Consider the following 17,788-nt stretch of genomic DNA (forward strand, 5'->3'; position numbering starts at 1 on the left):
GTGATATTTGCTTATTTTCTGTCTGATAAGATCATTCTTCTCACTAAGCAGATTTTATGTTGGTGTTTTACTTGTTTTGTTTTGGTCCTAAATGATCTCAGTAAATATTACAGCTTGTTGCTGAGATGTTATGACCTATATTGAGTAAAACATGCTTGAAACTAGAATACCAACTGTTGCAAAGCTGTGTCATCAACACTCACAAGTATAAAACTACTTTTTTAAAGTAATAATTTCTTATTTCAAGCATGAAAGAAAAAAATATGATTTTGACACAATTGCATACTTGCCAACCCTCCCGGATTTTCCGGGAGACTCCCAAAATTCAGCGCCTCTCCCGAAAACCTCCCGGGACAAATTTTCTCCCGAAATTCAGGCGGAGCTGGAGGCCACGCCCCATCCAGCTCCATGCGGACCTGAGTGACGTGTTGACAGCCTGTTCACACGTCCGCTTTCCCACAATATAAACAGCTAATGATCGAGGGCGAGTTCTTGGTTTCTTATGTGGGTTTATTGTTAGGCAGTTTCATTAACGTCCTTCCAGCGCGGTAACAACACACAACAACAGCAGTCAAGTTTTCGTCGACCGTAAAGCAGTTCGTCTGCCGTAAACAGCAATGTTGTGACACTTTTAAACAGGACAATACTGCCATCTACTGTACATGCATATGTGACCCACCCATAATGTGTCACATTTTTGTGTTGATTTATTTATTTTATTTTGTGGTTTGAATTCGTTTTTGGAGCTGTCATTACACATTTATCAGTATTCACATTGGTCAGTAGGGGGCAGTAGGGCGTTTCTTCCCAATTGAATGCTATCACCTGCAGACCGGAAGTGTCTTGTCATTCTGATGAGCGCGACCAGTCTGTGAACAATTGAAACGTCCTGTGTGCTTTTTCCTCCTGTATAACAGGTTAGTTTTGGTGAATCAACTCACTGAATAATATCCATGTGATCTTTATAAGTTTAAGTACACATTCTGATGGTGGAGCCTAACTCTAAAGTGTTTGTGAGTTGTAGTTTGTATTTGTGAATGAATCCAGTGCACAGCTGCAGTAATCAATACAAAAAGGCGACGTGAGTGCGCAATGTTTATATAGGAACTTCTGATCCTAATTCAGACTTCCAGATTAGAGCTCCCGTTTTCTTATTGATTTTATAATGTATATTTGTATAATGTGTGTGTTCTGAAATAGTGGCAGAGAATAGAACAAGGATGGACAATTCAACCCTTAACTCAACAATGAGTAGATGAGTGTTATGTGTGTGTATATGTGTAAATAAATGAACACTGAAATTCAAGTATTTATTTTTATATATATATATATATATATATGTAATTTAAAAAAAAAATATATATATATATAGCTAGAATTCACTGAAAGTCAAGTATTTCTTATATATATATATCTTAACCACGACCCCAACCACGCCCCCGCCCCACCCCGACCACGCCCCCCACCCCCACCCCCCACCTCCCGAAATCGGAGGTCTCAAGGTTGGCAAGTATGCACAATTGTGTCTCATAATTGAAACAGATGACAGCCAAATGGACTTTGCTGTTTTATTTTCAATGAAACAATAGAAAATATGTACTCATATAGTAGTACAGTTGGCACAGTACAGTAAACTGACTATTTAAACTTTTAACATTTCAAACAATTTTGAACAGAAATAGTTCATGCACATTCATTCCTCAAAATTACAATAAAAATTATTTTGGCCGGGGGCGGGGCTGTATATGTGCACACTAATTGACTGAAAGAGCACGCACTTGGCGCGATGATGTCATGTTATCGATGGAAAAATGCATTTTTAGACCATATGATTTTCCTGAGCGGCTAGGAGACCCCGAGAGTAACAAGCGGTTGCCTTGTTGCCTTTCCATTATGAAAAATAAACTCATTTTTAGTATAAGTTTGCTGGTTTCAAGAAATGTAATGCATATCATTATGTCAAGATAATGGCACTAGCAATTACTTCATTTAAGAATATTTTTCAACATATTGAGCAAAAAGGTCTCTTTTTTCTACCGAGAAAAGTGCAGTTTTTATTAGTGAGAATATACTTATTTTAAGGTATTTTTGGGTTCATTGAGGTTAGCTAATTTTACTTGTTTTGGAAAGTCTTGACAAGCCAAATTTTCTTGTTCTATTGGCAGATAATATTGCATAGTTCAAATAAAATACCCCTAATTTTTGTATTTTTTTTTTCTTGTTTTTGAACACTGACTTTTTGCAGTGCAAAGGCGTGTGTGTATTAGTATTTTAACCTTGCAGAGAAATACATTTTGTTATGTATGCACACTAAATGTAATACTCTTCCATATCAGTAGGTGTTAGCCGGTAGCTAATTGCTTTGTAGATGTCGGAAACAGTGGGAGGCAGTGTGCAGGTAAAAATGTATCTAATGCTTAAACCAAAAATAAACAAAAAGTTGAGTGCCCCTAAGAAAAGGCATTGAAACTTAGGGAACAAAACTAAAACTGAATTGGCTACAAAGTAAACAAAAAACTGAATGCTGGACGACAGCAAAGACTTACTGTGGAGCAAAGACGGCGTCCGCAAAGTACATCTGAACATGACATGACAATCAACAATGTCCCCATAAAGAAGGATAAAGACAACTGAAATATTCTTGATTGCTAAAACAAAGTAGATGCGGGAAATATCGCTCAAAGGAAGACATGAAACTGCTACAGGAAAATACCAAAAAAAGAGAAAAAGCCACCAAAATAGGAGCGCAAGACAAGAACTAAAACACTACCCACAGGAAAACGCCAAACAATTCAAAATAAATCACGGGGTGATGTGACAGGTGGTGACAGTACACCTACTTTGAGACTTTGAGCCTTCAATACAATAATCCCGGACAGACTCTGCAATAAACTGGACACTCTTGGCCTCCCCCCTCTCACAAACACCTGGATAAGGGACTTCCTAACGGACCGACCCCAGAATGTGAGACTTGGCCCGCACCTCTCATCCTCCCGCACGCTGAGCATCGGCTCCCCACAGGGCTGTGTGCTGAGCCCCCTCCTCTACTGCCTTTACACCCATGACTGCAGTCCGGCCCACAGTGACAACCTTACCGTCAAGTTCGCCGACGATACCACAGTGGTCGGGCTCATCTCCAGGGGTGACGAGGCTGCCTACAGAGAGGAGATCCTGAAGCTGACGGCCTGGTCTTCGGAGAACAACCTCGCTCTCAACACCAGCAAGACCAGAGAGATCATCGTCGACTTCAGGAGGAGCAGCACCGACCCTGCCCCCCTCTACATCAACGGCGAGCGTGTAGAGAGGGTCCACACCTTCAGGTACCTTGGAGTCCACATCTCTAATGACTTCTCCTGGACAGTCAACACCACATCAATCATCAAGAAGGCTCAGCAGCGGCTACACTTCCTTAGAGTCCTCGGGAAGTACAACCTGAAGCCTGACCTGCTGCTGACCTTCTACCGCTCGTCCATCGAGAGCCTGCTGACCTACTGTATTACGGTATGGTACGGCAGCTGCACTGCAGCAGACAGGGAGAGGCTGCAAAGAGTGGTCAAGACGGCTCAGAAGATCATCGGACGCCCTCTCCCCTCTCTGACGGACATCTACACCTCCCGCTGCCTCAACAGAGCCAGTGCCATCATCAAGGACAGCACCCACCCTGGCTCTGACCTGTTCCACCTGCTGCCCTCTGGGAAGCGCTACAGGTGCATTAAAACCAAAACAAACAGGCTAAAGAACAGCTTCTTCCCCAGGGCCATAACCATCCTGAACGGACTGCCCCATTGTCCCTCATAACTGCCTTCTCTTCGGTGCAATAACCCATTCCACCAACCACCCTGTTTTTGTTTTGTTTTTTTCATGTATATATTCATTTCACACCATATTCATTGCACTTCTACATTTTTTATATTTTTATATATTTGCACATTGTTTTTCTAGCATGCACACATCGCACTGTATGGAATGGCCTCAATCTCGTTACCTTGCGTAATGACAATAAAGCTGATTCTGATTCTGATTCTGATTCTGACAAGAGCTATAGTGATGCATGCTTGGTTATGCTTTAAAGTCATAGCCAACGACTTTTTTCTGTCAACTGAGTTTCGTTTTTTAATGATTTCTGCTAGTGGTGTACCTCCGCATTTTTTCAACATAGAAAATGTGCCTTGGCTCAAAAAAGGTTGAAAAACACTGGGATAGCAAATCTATACTCAGTTCCAAGCTACACGGACTACATTAAGTTACTGAATATTCAAGTTTCATTTTTTTTTAATAATGACCCGTGAGAAGGCATAATCAAATGATTTAAATGACTTTTGGGAGAGCTAGAAAAATGTTGCTAATAATAATCACCCGTGGTACTTAAAGGGGTGACATTTAGTATAAATTACCAATTCTTCAAAGAAGATGTTGTTCATTGTGAGGAGACCATATTAAAACTTTCCTCAGGGTAGGGAATCATTGATCTATGGCAAATTATTTTTTCTCAGCAGACTTTGGTTATGTTCCCATTTCTTTGCCTTCTTCTGAGTCTCTTTCATTTTCATGTTTTGATGTCTCAACAAAAACACATTAAATACAAGATAATCTAAACCCAAAGACTTCAAAACACCATAAATAATAAGATAGATAAGGCATGGAAGGAGCAGCCACCATGTGCTTCATGAAGAGCATGAATGCAAACATCTCAGTTGTGCAACGGAGAATAATTAATGCATAAAACTGTGTGAACATTGAACAACCATATTACAAACCCCGTTTCCATATGAGTTGGGAAATTGTGTTAGATGTAAATATAAACGGAATACAATGATTTGCAAATCATTTTCAACCCATATTCAGTTGAATATGCTACAAAAACAACATATTTGATGTTCAAACTCATAAACATTTTTTTTTTTTTGCAAATAATCATTAACTTTAGAATTTGATGCCAGCAACACGTGACAAAGAACTTGGGAAAGGTGGCAATAAATACTGATAAAGTTGAGGAATGCTCATCAAACACTTATTTGGAACATCCCACAGGTGAACATGCAAATTGGGAACAGGTGGGTGCCATGATTGGGTAAAAAAGTAGATTCCATGAAATGCTCAGTCATTCACCACTTTGTCAACAAATACATGAGCAAATTGTTGAACAGTTTAAGAAAAAACTTTCTCAACCAGCTATTGCAAGGAATTTAGGGATTTCACCATCTACGGTCCGTAATATCATCAAAGGGTTCAGAGAATCTGGAGAAATCACTGCACGTAAGCAGCTAAGCCTGTGACTTTCCATCCCTCAGGCTGTACTGCATCAACAAGCGACATCAGTGTGTAAAGGATATCACCACATGGGCTCAGGAACACTTCAGAAACCCACTGTCAGTAACTACAGTTGGTCGCTACATCTGTAAGTGCAAGTTAAAACTCTCTTATGCAAGGCGAAAACCGTTAACAACACCCAGAAACGCCGTCGGCTTCGCTGGGCCTGAGCTCATCTAAGATGGACTGATACAAAGTGGACAAGTGTTCTGTGGTCTGACGAGTCCACATTTCAAATTGTTTTTGGAAACTGTGGACGTCGTGTCCTCCGGACCAAAGAGGAAAAGAACTATCCAGATTGTTATAGGCGCAAAGTTGAAAAGCCAGCATCTGTGATGGTATGGGGGTGTATTAGTGCCCAAGACATGGGTAATTTACACATCTGTGAAGGCGCCATTAATGTTGAAAGGTACATACAGGTTTTGGAGCAACATATGTTGCCATCCAAGCAATGTTACCATGGACGCCCCTGCTTATTTCAGCAAGACAATGCCAAGCCACGTGCTACATCAACGTGGCTTCATAGTAAAAGAGTGCGGGTACTAGACTGGCCTGCCTGTAGTCCAGACCTGTCTCCCATTGAAAATGTGTGGCGCATTATGAAGCCTAAAATACCACAACGGAGACCCCCGGACTGTTGAACAACTTAAGCTGTACATCAAGCAAGAATGGGAAAGAATTCCACCAGAGAAGCTTAAAAAATGTGTCTCCTCAGTTCCCAAACGTTTACTGAGTGTTGTTAAAAGGAAAGGCCATGTAACACAGTGGTGAACATGCCCTTTCCCAACTACTTTGGCACGTGTTGCAGCCATGAAATTCCAAGTTAATTATTATTTGCAAAAAAAATAAAATAAAGTTTATGAGTTTGAACATCAAATATCTTGTCTTTGTAGTGCATTCAATTGAATATGGGTTGAAAAGGATTTGCAAATCATTGTATTCCGTTTATATTTACATCTAACACAATTTCCCAACTCATATGGAAACGGGGTTTGTAAAAAAAACATATCACACTCAATGTGATTCTGCAAGGCTGAACACTGTGCAACATACCCCCCACCAAAGGCATAAGAAACACCCGAGGACTCCTCTTTAATCCCTCCCCACCCCAGACATCCCGTCTCTGGGATTGTACACCATCTGATGCCCCCTCAGGTAGATCTAAATGAGATCTGGCAAAGCTGGGATCAGTAGACTTTTCTACCTGAAGAGAATTGTACGTGGTCGATGTAATCTAAACCCCCCTCAGGGAGGCTGTAGTTAAAACCCTGCGGTGTAACATGTGTCATAAATGAAGAGGTCTGTGGTTGGATTTTGAAAAACAAAACAGGGAGTGTGTCTATGGTGTGACGCACTGCTCTCCATGAGCAGGAAGTGGCAATGTCAGACGTATGCACTCTTGTCGCTGGAAGAGTTCTGGTGGGAATGAAGGTTGTAGACCAGGGGTGCTCACACTTTTTCTGCAGGCGAGCTACTTTTCAATTGATCAAGTCGTGGGGATCTACCTCATTCATATATATAATTTATATTTACTTATTTATGAAATATATGTTTTTGTTAACAAGTTAAAGGTGTTTAATGATAATGCAAGCATGTTTAACACATATAGTTAATATTGGTAATACATTAAAGGTGTTTAATGATAATACAAGTATGTTTAATACATATAGTTAATATTGTTAACAAGTTAAAGGTGTTTAAAGATAATGCAAGCATGTTTAACACATATAGTTAATATTGTTAACAAGTTAAAGGTGTTTAATGATAATACAAGCATGTTTAACACAAATAGTTAATATTGTTAACAACTTAAAGGCGGTTAAAGATAAAACAAGCATGTTTAACACATATAGTTAATATTGTTAACAACTTAAAGGTGTTTAAAGATAATACAAGCATGTTTAACACATATAGTTAATATTGTTAACAACTTAAAGGTGTTTAAAGATAATACAAGCATGTTTAACACATATAGTTAATATTGTTAACAAGTTAAAGATGTTTAAAGATAATGCAAGCATGTTTAACACATATAGTTAATATTGTTAACAACTTAAAGGTGTTTAAAGATAATACAAGCATGTTTAACACATATAGTTAATATTGTTAATAAGTTAAAGGTGGTTAAAGATAATACAAGCATGTTTAACACATATAGTTAATATTGTTAACAACTTAAAGGTGTTTAAAGATAATACAAGCATGTTTAACACATATAGTTAATATTGTTAAGAACTTAAAGGTGTTTAATGATAATACAAGCATGTTTAACACAAATAGTTAATATTGTTAACAACTTAAAGGCGGTTAAAGATAAAACAAGCATGTTTAACACATATAGTTAATATTGTTAACAACTTAAAGGTGTTTAAAGATAATACAAGCATGTTTAACACATATAGTTAATATTGTTAACAACTTAAAGGTGTTTAAAGATAATACAAGCATGTTTAACACATATAGTTAATATTGTTAACAAGTTAAAGGTGTTTAAAGATAATGCAAGCATGTTTAACACATATAGTTAATATTGTTAACAACTTAAAGGTGTTTAAAGATAATACAAGCATGTTTAACACATATAGTTAATATTGTTAATAAGTTAAAGGTGGTTAAAGATAATACAAGCATGTTTAACACATATAGTTAATATTGTTAACAACTTAAAGGTGTTTAAAGATAATACAAGCATGTTTAACACATATAGTTAATATTGTTAAGAACTTAAAGGTGTTTAAAGATAATACAAGCATGTTTAACACATATAGTTAATATTGTTAATAAGTTAAAGATGTTTAATGATAATACAAGCATGTTTAACACATATAGTTAATATTGTTAACAAGTTAAAGGTGGTTAAAGATAATACAAGCATGTTTAACACATATAGATTCCTTTCTTTCATGAAGACAAGAATATAAGTTGGTGTATTACCTGATTGTGATGACTTGCATTGATTGGAATCAGACAGTGGTGATGATAACGTCCGCATTTGCGAATGGAGGAGAAAAAAAGTCCTCCTTTCTGTCCAATACCACATGAAAGTGGTTGGTTTTTGGCATCTTATTTGTCCAGCTTCCGTACTCCTTTGTATACACTTTACAAGAAATACATTGTCGGCAAACTCCGTAGCTTGCTAGCTTGTGCACACCAGCTTTCTGAGACTCTTATTTTGTTAGCGCAGGCAGGATGAAGCAGAGCTTTTATTGTGCAACTGTGCAGTCGGTCTTTGGAGTTTTGACGACAGGTACGGCGCCAGAGTCTGTTGAAATAAAGTGTTTCTCGCCTTCCAGTCGGTAATTTTAATGAGCTGGCAGCAGCCAGCGTCATCTCAGAAGACCCTCGGGTGCCGTGAATGTCAATCAAGTGACGAAAGTGACGTCATAGTGAAGATTTATGATCGCTCATTTTTAGGACTATTTTTTTAATGCCTGGCTGGTGATCGACTGACACACCCTCCGAGATCTACCGGTAGATCGCGATCGACGTAATGAGCACCCCTGTCAATCATTCAGTGTAATTGATAGCAGAGACCAACAGCTGCTGCCACCATGGGTGTCAACACGTCCTCTACACCACAACCATCTTCCAAAACAGAAAAGGGAAGAAGAATAGGCAAGGGTGAAGGGGTCATGATGGATGACAGGTGATGGAATGCTGAGATTTAAGGCAGGCTGCAGGTTCCTTTACCTTATAAGTGACCTGTTCTGCTCTCTGCGACGGACACGTACACTGCAAAAACTGAAATCTAAGTAAGATAAATATCTCAAATAAGGGTGATATTTGCTTATTTTCTTGTCTGATTTTATGTTAGTGTTTTACTTGTTTTAAGTGTTCTGGTCCTAAATGATCTCAGTAAGATATTACAGCTTGTTGCTGAGATTTGATGACCTATATCAGGGGTCGGCAACATTTACAAGTCAAAGAGCCATTTTGACCAGTTTCACAATTTGTAGACAATGGGAGCCGCAAATATTTTTTTGAAATTTCAAATGAAATAACACTGCATACAAAGTTGTTTTTTTTGCTTTGTGCTATGTATAAACCAGCAGAGGTGGGACCAAGTCATTGTTTTGCAAGTCACAAGTAAGTCTCAAGTCTTTGCCCTCAAGTCCGAGTCAAGTCCCGAGTCAAGACAGGCAAGCCCCGAGTCAAGTCCAAAGTCAAGACTGGAAAGTCTCAAGTCAAGTCCTAAGTCCTGCATTTTGAGTTTCGAGTCCTTTCAAGTCCTTTTAACCACAGACTAATATATTAACACAGATTGTGTATGCTTTTCAAACGCTGTATTTATTTATTAAAACAAGTGCATTTTAAATTGCAGGAAAGAAAATTGTGCTGACATTGCACTTTATAATAGCACTATTAACCAGTCATTTTAAACATTAACTCATTCCTTTACAGAACAAACACATTGAAAAATAAAGTGCAAATGTACTTATTTGTACAAAAGTGTTAACATTGAAAAAACATGACATATACGTGAACATAACAAAAAAGTTGTACTTTTTATATGTCAGGGCCCTATGCTGCATTGCATTTGCAAAAGACCAAATTAGCCAAGAGTCTGTCAGTCATTTGTGCACGATGGGGGCGTAGTATGATGCCACCATGGCTGAAAACTCGCTCCACTGGAGCACTGGAGGCAGGCACTGCCAAGACTCTCATGGCCACTCGGAACAGTGAAGGAAGAGTCTTCATGTTCAATGCCCAGAACAAAAGGGGGGAGAGAGTTGTTTTGGGTTGGTGCACTACTTGTAAGTGTATCTTGTGTTTTTTATGTTGATTTAATTAAAAATATATATATATATATATATTTCTTGTGCGGCCCGATACCAATCGATCCACGGACCAGTACCGGGCCGCGGCCCGGTGGTTGGGGACCACTGAGGTAAACAACCAACAGTATGTCAGAAAGCTAGCTAAAACGGTACACATATTCATAATATAGTATACATTTGAACTGACCTTTATTTGACTATTTTTGTCTTTTTTTAGGTGGCTAAAATACGCGGTGCTGCTGACCGCCGTCTAACATTACGTGTGATATATTGACTAACGTAACCCTGCTTAAAAAAAATCACTGAACAAAAAGTATGAATAAGGTAGTGAACTGCAACAGATTCCCGTGTTTGCAATAACGTTATAACGTTAGCTGTGAGTTTACAGCCTCACTGATTTAACTACACAGCAAATAAAAGTCACGTTACTTAGCCAATAAACGTTATCTTACATTCAAAACTTACCCTTCTTTGTGCAACTTCAAATGCCGGACGAAGTTGGAAGTTGTTGCCTCTCCATCAGTAATTTTCGAAATGTGTTGCATACTGCAAACCGTTTTGTGTTGACCACCTCGTAATTTTTATACCCAAACAAAATTATTTTAGGTATCATTTTTTGTTCACTGGCGTGTGGTTTGGACATGTCTTCTTCGTTGGTTGTCCTGCAATTTGATTGGATGAATGCTGTGTGATGAAAACAAAGTAGATCTAATTTGATTGGCTGTTGTACTGAGACCACACCAGCTGACACACGCAACGCTGATAGACAAGTACACAATGAAAAATACGGAGCGCTCCCGAATAACTTTTTCATCTTTGGGTTTTGGGGAAAGTAGCAAGTCATGTCAAGTCATGTCAATTCAAAAGGCTCAAGTCCAAGTGAAGTCACAAGTCATTGATGTTAAAGTCGAAGTCGAGTTGCAAGTCTTTTTACATTTTGTCAAGTCGAGTCTAAAGTCATCAAATTCATGACTCGAGTCTGACTCGAGTCCAAGTCATGTGTAAACCAGGGGTCTCAGACACGCTGCCCACATCTTTACGTGGAATATGAAAGCTGGTGCGGCACGCAGGTTTTAAATGAATGGCGCTTGTCAGCGTCATGCGTGCCGTGATGGTACAACATATAGCACCCACTACAGCCAGCGTGCCTGAACAGCCACACATCGTATGGGGCTTCCGCTTGCTTACGTAGGTGACAGCAAGGCATACTTGCTCAACAACCACACAGGTCACACTGACGGTGGCGGTATAAAAAAAAAAACGTTAACACTCTTACTAATAATGCGCCACACTGTGAACCCACACCAAACAAGAATGACAAACAAATTTCGGGAGAACATCTGCACCGTAACACAACATAAACACAACAGGACAAATACCCAGAATCCCATGCAGCCCTAACTCTTCCGGGATACATTATACACCCCCCCCCCCCCCCCCGCCCCCCGCCCCCGCTACCAAACCCCGCCCACCTCAACCGACGCACATAGAGGGCGGGGGGGTTGATGTGTGAGGGAGCAGGGTTGGGGTGGGGGCGGGGTTTGGTGATAGCAGGGGTGTATAATGTAGCCCGGAAGATTCTGGGTGTTTGTTCTGTTGTGTTTATGTTGTGTTAAGGTGCAGATGTTCTCCCGAAATGTGTTTGTCATTCTTGTTTGGTTTTGGTTCAAAGTGTGGCGCATTATTAGTACCGTATTTTCCGCACTATTAGCCGCACCTAAAAACCACAAATTTACTCAAAAGCTGACAGTGCGGCTTATAACCCGGTGCGCTTTATATATGGATTAATATTAAGATTCATTTTCATAAAGTTTAGGTCTCGCAACTACGGTAAACAGCCGCCATCTTTTTTCCCCGTAGAAGAGGAAGCGCTTTTTCTTCTACGGCAAGCAACCGCCAAGGTAAGCACCCGCCCCCATAGAAGAGGAAGCGCTTCTTCTTCTACTGTAAGCAACCACCCGCCCCCGTAGAAGAAGAAGAAGCGCGCGGATATTACGTTTCATTTCCTTTGTGTGTTTACATCTGTAAAGACCACAAAATGGCTCCTACTAAGCGACAGGTTTCCGGTTCATGAAAAGACGCAATCTCTCCATCCGCACACGGACTACTATTTCACAGCAACTGCCTAAAGACTTTCAAGAAAAGCTGGCTACTTTCCGTGCATATTGTAAAAACAAGATAGCTGAAAAAAAGATCCGGCCAGAGAACATTATCAACATGGACGAGGTTCCACTGACTTTTGATATTCCTGTGAACCGCACTGTGGATACAACGGGAGCACGTACGGTGAATATTCGCACCACAGGGAATGAGAAGTCATCCTTCACTGTGGTTCTAGCTTGCCATGCTAATGGCCAGAAACTTCCACCCATGGTGATATTCAAAAGGAAGACCTTGCCAAAAGAGACCTTTCCAGCCGGCGTCATCATAAAAGCTAACTCGAAGGGATGGATGGATGAAGAAAAGATGAGCGAGTGGTTAAGGGACGTTTACGCGAAGAGGCCGGGTGGCTTTTTTCACACAGCTCCGTCCATGTTGATATACGACTCCATGCGCGCCCACATCACGCTGGTTTTTAATATATTATTAAAGTTTGACTGACCTATCTGACTGTTTTTTTGACATTCCCTTTAGCGCAGTTAGATGCGGCTTATAACACGGGGCGGCTTATAGGTGGACAAAGTTTTGAAATATGCCGTTCATATAACCCAGGGCGGCTTATGGTGCGGAAAATACGGTAAGAGTGTTAAAGTTGTTTTATATGACGACCGTCAGTGTAACCTGTGTGGCTGTTGACCAAGTATGCCTTGCTGTCGCGTACGTGTGCAAGCAGAAAATGTACATTGAATACTAAGCGTTGGGCTGGCACGCTGTTAATACAGATTGTAGCGGGCGCCAAATGTTGTATCATCATGGCACGCCCTTATTAAAGCCGTAAAGGTGTAAATCGGTGAATATTAATCCCGGGAGTTTTCTGCGAGAGGCACTGAAATCCGGAAGTCTCACGGGAAAATTGGGGGGTCCAGCAAGTAAGCTGCTGAGCCGCATCAGAGTGATCAAAGAGCCGCATGCGGCTTCGGAGCCGCGGGTTGCCGACCCCTGACCTATATTGAGTAAAACATGCTTGAAACTAGAACAGGGGTCGGCAATCCAAAATGTTGAAGGAGCCATATTGGACCAAAAATACAAAAACAAATCTGTCTGGAGCCTCAAAAAATGAAAAGCCATATTACATACAGATAGTGTGTCATGAGATATAAATTGAATTAAGAGGACTTAAAGGAAACTAAATGACCACAAATATAGCTACAAATTAGGCATAATGATGCAATATAGCTAGCCTAAATAGCATGTTAGCATCGATTAGCTTGCAGTCATGCAGTGACCAAATATGCCCGATTAGCACTCCACACAAGTCAATAACATCAACAAAACTCACCTTTGTGCATTCACGCACAACATTAAAAGTTTGTTGGACAAAATGAGACAGAAAAAAAGTGGCATAAAACACGTCCTAGAGAGTAGGAGAAAGGTGTACATGTAAACAAACTGCGGTGAGTTCATGGACCGCCAAAATTAGTAGGACAAAACGGCGCTCGCCAAATACTCGAATCAGTGAAGCATGTTTAATACAAACAGCAGAGGTGGGACCAAGTCATTGTTTTGCAAGTCACAAGTAAGTCTCAAGTCTTTGCCCTCAAGTCCGAGTCAAGTCCCGAGTCAAGACAGGCAAGCCCCGAGTCAAGTCCAAAGTCAAGACTGGAAAGTCTCAAGTCAAGTCCTAAGTCCTGCATTTTGAGTTTCGAGTCCTTTCAAGTCCTTTTAACCACAGACTAATATATTAACACAGATTGTGTATGCTTTTCAAACGCTGTATTTATTTATTAAAACAAGTGCATTTTAAATTGCAGGAAAGAAAATTGTGCTGACATTGCACTTTATAATAGCACTATTAACCAGTCATTTTAAACATTAACTCATTCCTTTACAGAACAAACACATTGAAAAATAAAGTGCAAATGTACTTATTTGTACAAAAGTGTTAACATTGAAAAAACATGACATATACGTGAACATAACAAAAAAGTTGTACTTTTTATATGTCAGGGCCCTATGCTGCATTGCATTTGCAAAAGACCAAATTAGCCAAGAGTCTGTCAGTCATTTGTGCACGATGGGGGCGTAGTATGATGCCACCATGGCTGAAAACTCGCTCCACTGGAGCACTGGAGGCAGGCACTGCCAAGACTCTCATGGCCACTCGGAACAGTGAAGGAAGAGTCTTCATGTTCAATGCCCAGAACAAAAGGGGGGAGAGAGTTGTTTTGGGTTGGTGCACTACTTGCAAGTGTATCTTGTGTTTTTTATGTTGATTTCATTTAAAAAAAAAAAATAATTATTATTATTTCTTGTGCGGCCCGATACCAATCGATCCACGGACCAGTACCGGGCCATGGCCCGGTGGTTGGGGACCACTGAGGTAAACAACCAACAGTATGTCAGAAAGCTAGCTAAAACGGTACACATATTCATAATATAGTATACATTTTAACTGACCTTTATTTTATTATTTTTGTCTTTTTTTAGGTGGCTAAAATACGCGGTGCTGCTGACCGCCGTCTAACGTTACGTGTGATATATTGACTAACGTAACCCTCCTTAAAAAAAAATCACTGAACAAAAAGTATGAATAAGGTAGTGAACTGCAACAGATTCCCGTGTTTGCAATAACGTTATAACGTTAGCAGTGAGTTTACAGCCTCACTGATTTAACTACACAGCAAATAAAAGTCACCTTACTTAGCCAATAAACGTTATCTTACATTCAAAACTTACCCTTCTTTGTGCAACTTCAAATGCCGGACGAAGTTGGAAGTTGTTGCCTCTCCATCAGTCATTTTCGAACCGCATGTGTTGCATACTGCAAACCGTTTTGTGTTGACCACCTCGTAATTTTTATACCCAAACAAAATTATTTTAGGTATCATTTTTTGTTCACTGGCGTGTGGTTTGGACATGTCTTCTTCGTTGGTTGTCCTGCAATTTGATTGGATGAATGCTGTGTGATGAAAACAAAGTAGATCTAATTTGATTGGCTGTTGTACTGAGACCACACCAGCTGACACACGCAACGCTGATAGACAAGTACACGATGAAAAATACGGAGCGCTCCCGAATAACTTTTTCATCTTTGGGTTTTGGGGAAAGTAGCAAGTCATGTCAAGTCATGTCAATTCAAAAGGCTCAAGTCCAAGTGAAGTCACAAGTCATTGATGTTAAAGTCTAAGTCGAGTTGCAAGTCTTTTTACATTTTGTCAAGTCGAGTCTAAAGTCATCAAATTCATGACTCGAGTCTGACTCGAGTCCAAGTCATGTGACTCGAGTCCACACCTCTGATAAACAGTGTGCTTTATAACAATTAGGGAGGTTTGTGTCATGTTTGTCCTCCTACAGAAACCATATTAACACAAAAAATATATTTTTTTCCCCTCATCTTTTTAAATTTTTCATACATTTTTGAAAAAGCTTCAGAGAGCCACTAGGGCGGCGGTAAAGAGCCGCGGGTTGCCGACCCCCGAACTAGAATATCAACTGTTGCAAAGCTGTGTCATCAACACTCACAAGTACAGATATCCGATAATATCGGGCTGCCGATATTATCAGCCGATAAATGCTTCAAAATGTAATATAGGAAATTATCGGTATCGGTTTCAAAAAGTAAAATGTATGACTTATTAAAACGGCGCTGTGTACACGGACGTAGGGAGAAGTACAGAGCGCCAATAAACCTTAAAGGCGCTGTCTTTGCGTGCCGGCCCAGTCACATAATATCTACGGCTTTTCACACATACAAGTGAATGCAAGGCATTCTTGGTTCACAGCCATACAGGTCACACTGAGGGTGGCCATATAAACAACTTTAACACTGTTACAAATATGCACCACACTGTGAACCCACACCAAACAAGAATGACAAACACATTTCGGGAGAACATCCGCACCGTAACACAACATAAACACAACAGAACAAATACCCAGAACCCCTTGCAGCACTAACTCTTCCGGGACGCTACAATATACACCCCCCCGCTACCCCCTACCCCCCACACCTCAACCCCGCCCACCTCAACCTCCTCATGCTCTCTCAGGGAGAGCATGTCCCAAATTCCAAGCTGCTGTTTTGAGGCATGTTATAAAAAATAATGCACTTTGTGACTTCAATAATAAACATGGCAGTGCCATGTTGGCATTTTTTTTCCCATAACTTGAGTTGATTTATTTTGGAAAATCTTGTTACATTGTTTAATGCATCCAGCAGGGCATCACAACAAAATTAGGCATAATAATGTGTTAATTCCACGACTGTATATATCGTATTGGTTAAAATCGGAATCGGTAATTAAGAGTTGAACAATATCAGAATATCGGATATCGGCAAAAAAGCCATTATTGGACATCTCTAGTTGTCTTGTATGTTTACTATTTTATTTAAGGACTAAATTGCAATAAGAAACATATGTTTAATGAATCGTAAGATTTTTTGTTCAAATAAAGCCAATAATGCACATTTTTTGTGGTCCCCTTTATTTAGAAAAGTACCAAAAGGTATCGAAATAATTTTAGTACCGGTACTAGTACCAAAATATTGGTATCGTTACAACACTAATACACACTAAACTTTGTTTAATGCATCCAGCAAAACAAAATTAGGCATAATAATGTGTTAATTCCATGACTGTATATATCGGTATCGGTTGATTCATCATCATCATCGGCGGTCACTCGAACGAGTATGACGATCCTCCTGGTAGGGGTGTATCCCTTTATGGAGGATGCCTGTGCGTGACTTTGTTTTACGTGGGGAGACTGGTGCACAGACAGTCACCACACGATCCTTGACAGAATCGGGTCAGGGTCCAGTGGCATGGAATCCAAGACGACTGGGGACCCTTTTCTGCTGCAGCCTTCTTCCACCATCGCAGCCTTTGTGGTAGACCTTAAATCTGCACTTTAACGTCATGCCCAAGACACATATGTATATATGTTATGTATGTATATTACAACTTTATAGATGTATATTACAACTCCTGATAGGAAGTCACCATCTGTTATAGTACATTAATGCGCATTCATGAACATATCAAATGTTAATGTGCCAAATTGTAGCAAAAGGCTCATTTCGATCTGTTTGACCTCAGGACCCAACTTTTCCACTACAGAGGTGACCTGGGGACCACTCCAATATTAACACTGAATGAGTACTCTTACTCTTGATTTAGATCATATTCAATAAAATAAAACATCTAACCTACTTACAGTTAACTACCTTTGTTAAACACAAATATTATTAATTTAACAAATCAATCATAGGCTTAGGTCAGGCTGATTAGAAAAATACATTTACACACAATATGTATTATCCATCCATCCATTTTCTACCGCTTGTCCCTTTGAGGTCGCAGGGGGCGCTGGAGCCTATCTCAGCTACAATCGGGCGGAAGGCGAGGTACACCCTGGACAAGTCGCCACCTCATCACAGGGCCAACACAGATAGACAGACAACATTCACACTCACATTCACACACTAGGGCCAATTTAGTGTTGCCAATCAACCTATCCCCAGGTGCATGTCTTTGGAGGTGGGAGGAAGCCGGAGTACCCGGAGGGAACCCACGCAGTCACGGGGAGAACATGCAAAC

The sequence above is a fragment of the Nerophis lumbriciformis genome, linkage group LG35, assembly GCF_033978685.3.
Source record: "Nerophis lumbriciformis linkage group LG35, RoL_Nlum_v2.1, whole genome shotgun sequence".
NCBI classification, from domain to species: domain Eukaryota; kingdom Metazoa; phylum Chordata; class Actinopteri; order Syngnathiformes; family Syngnathidae; genus Nerophis; species Nerophis lumbriciformis.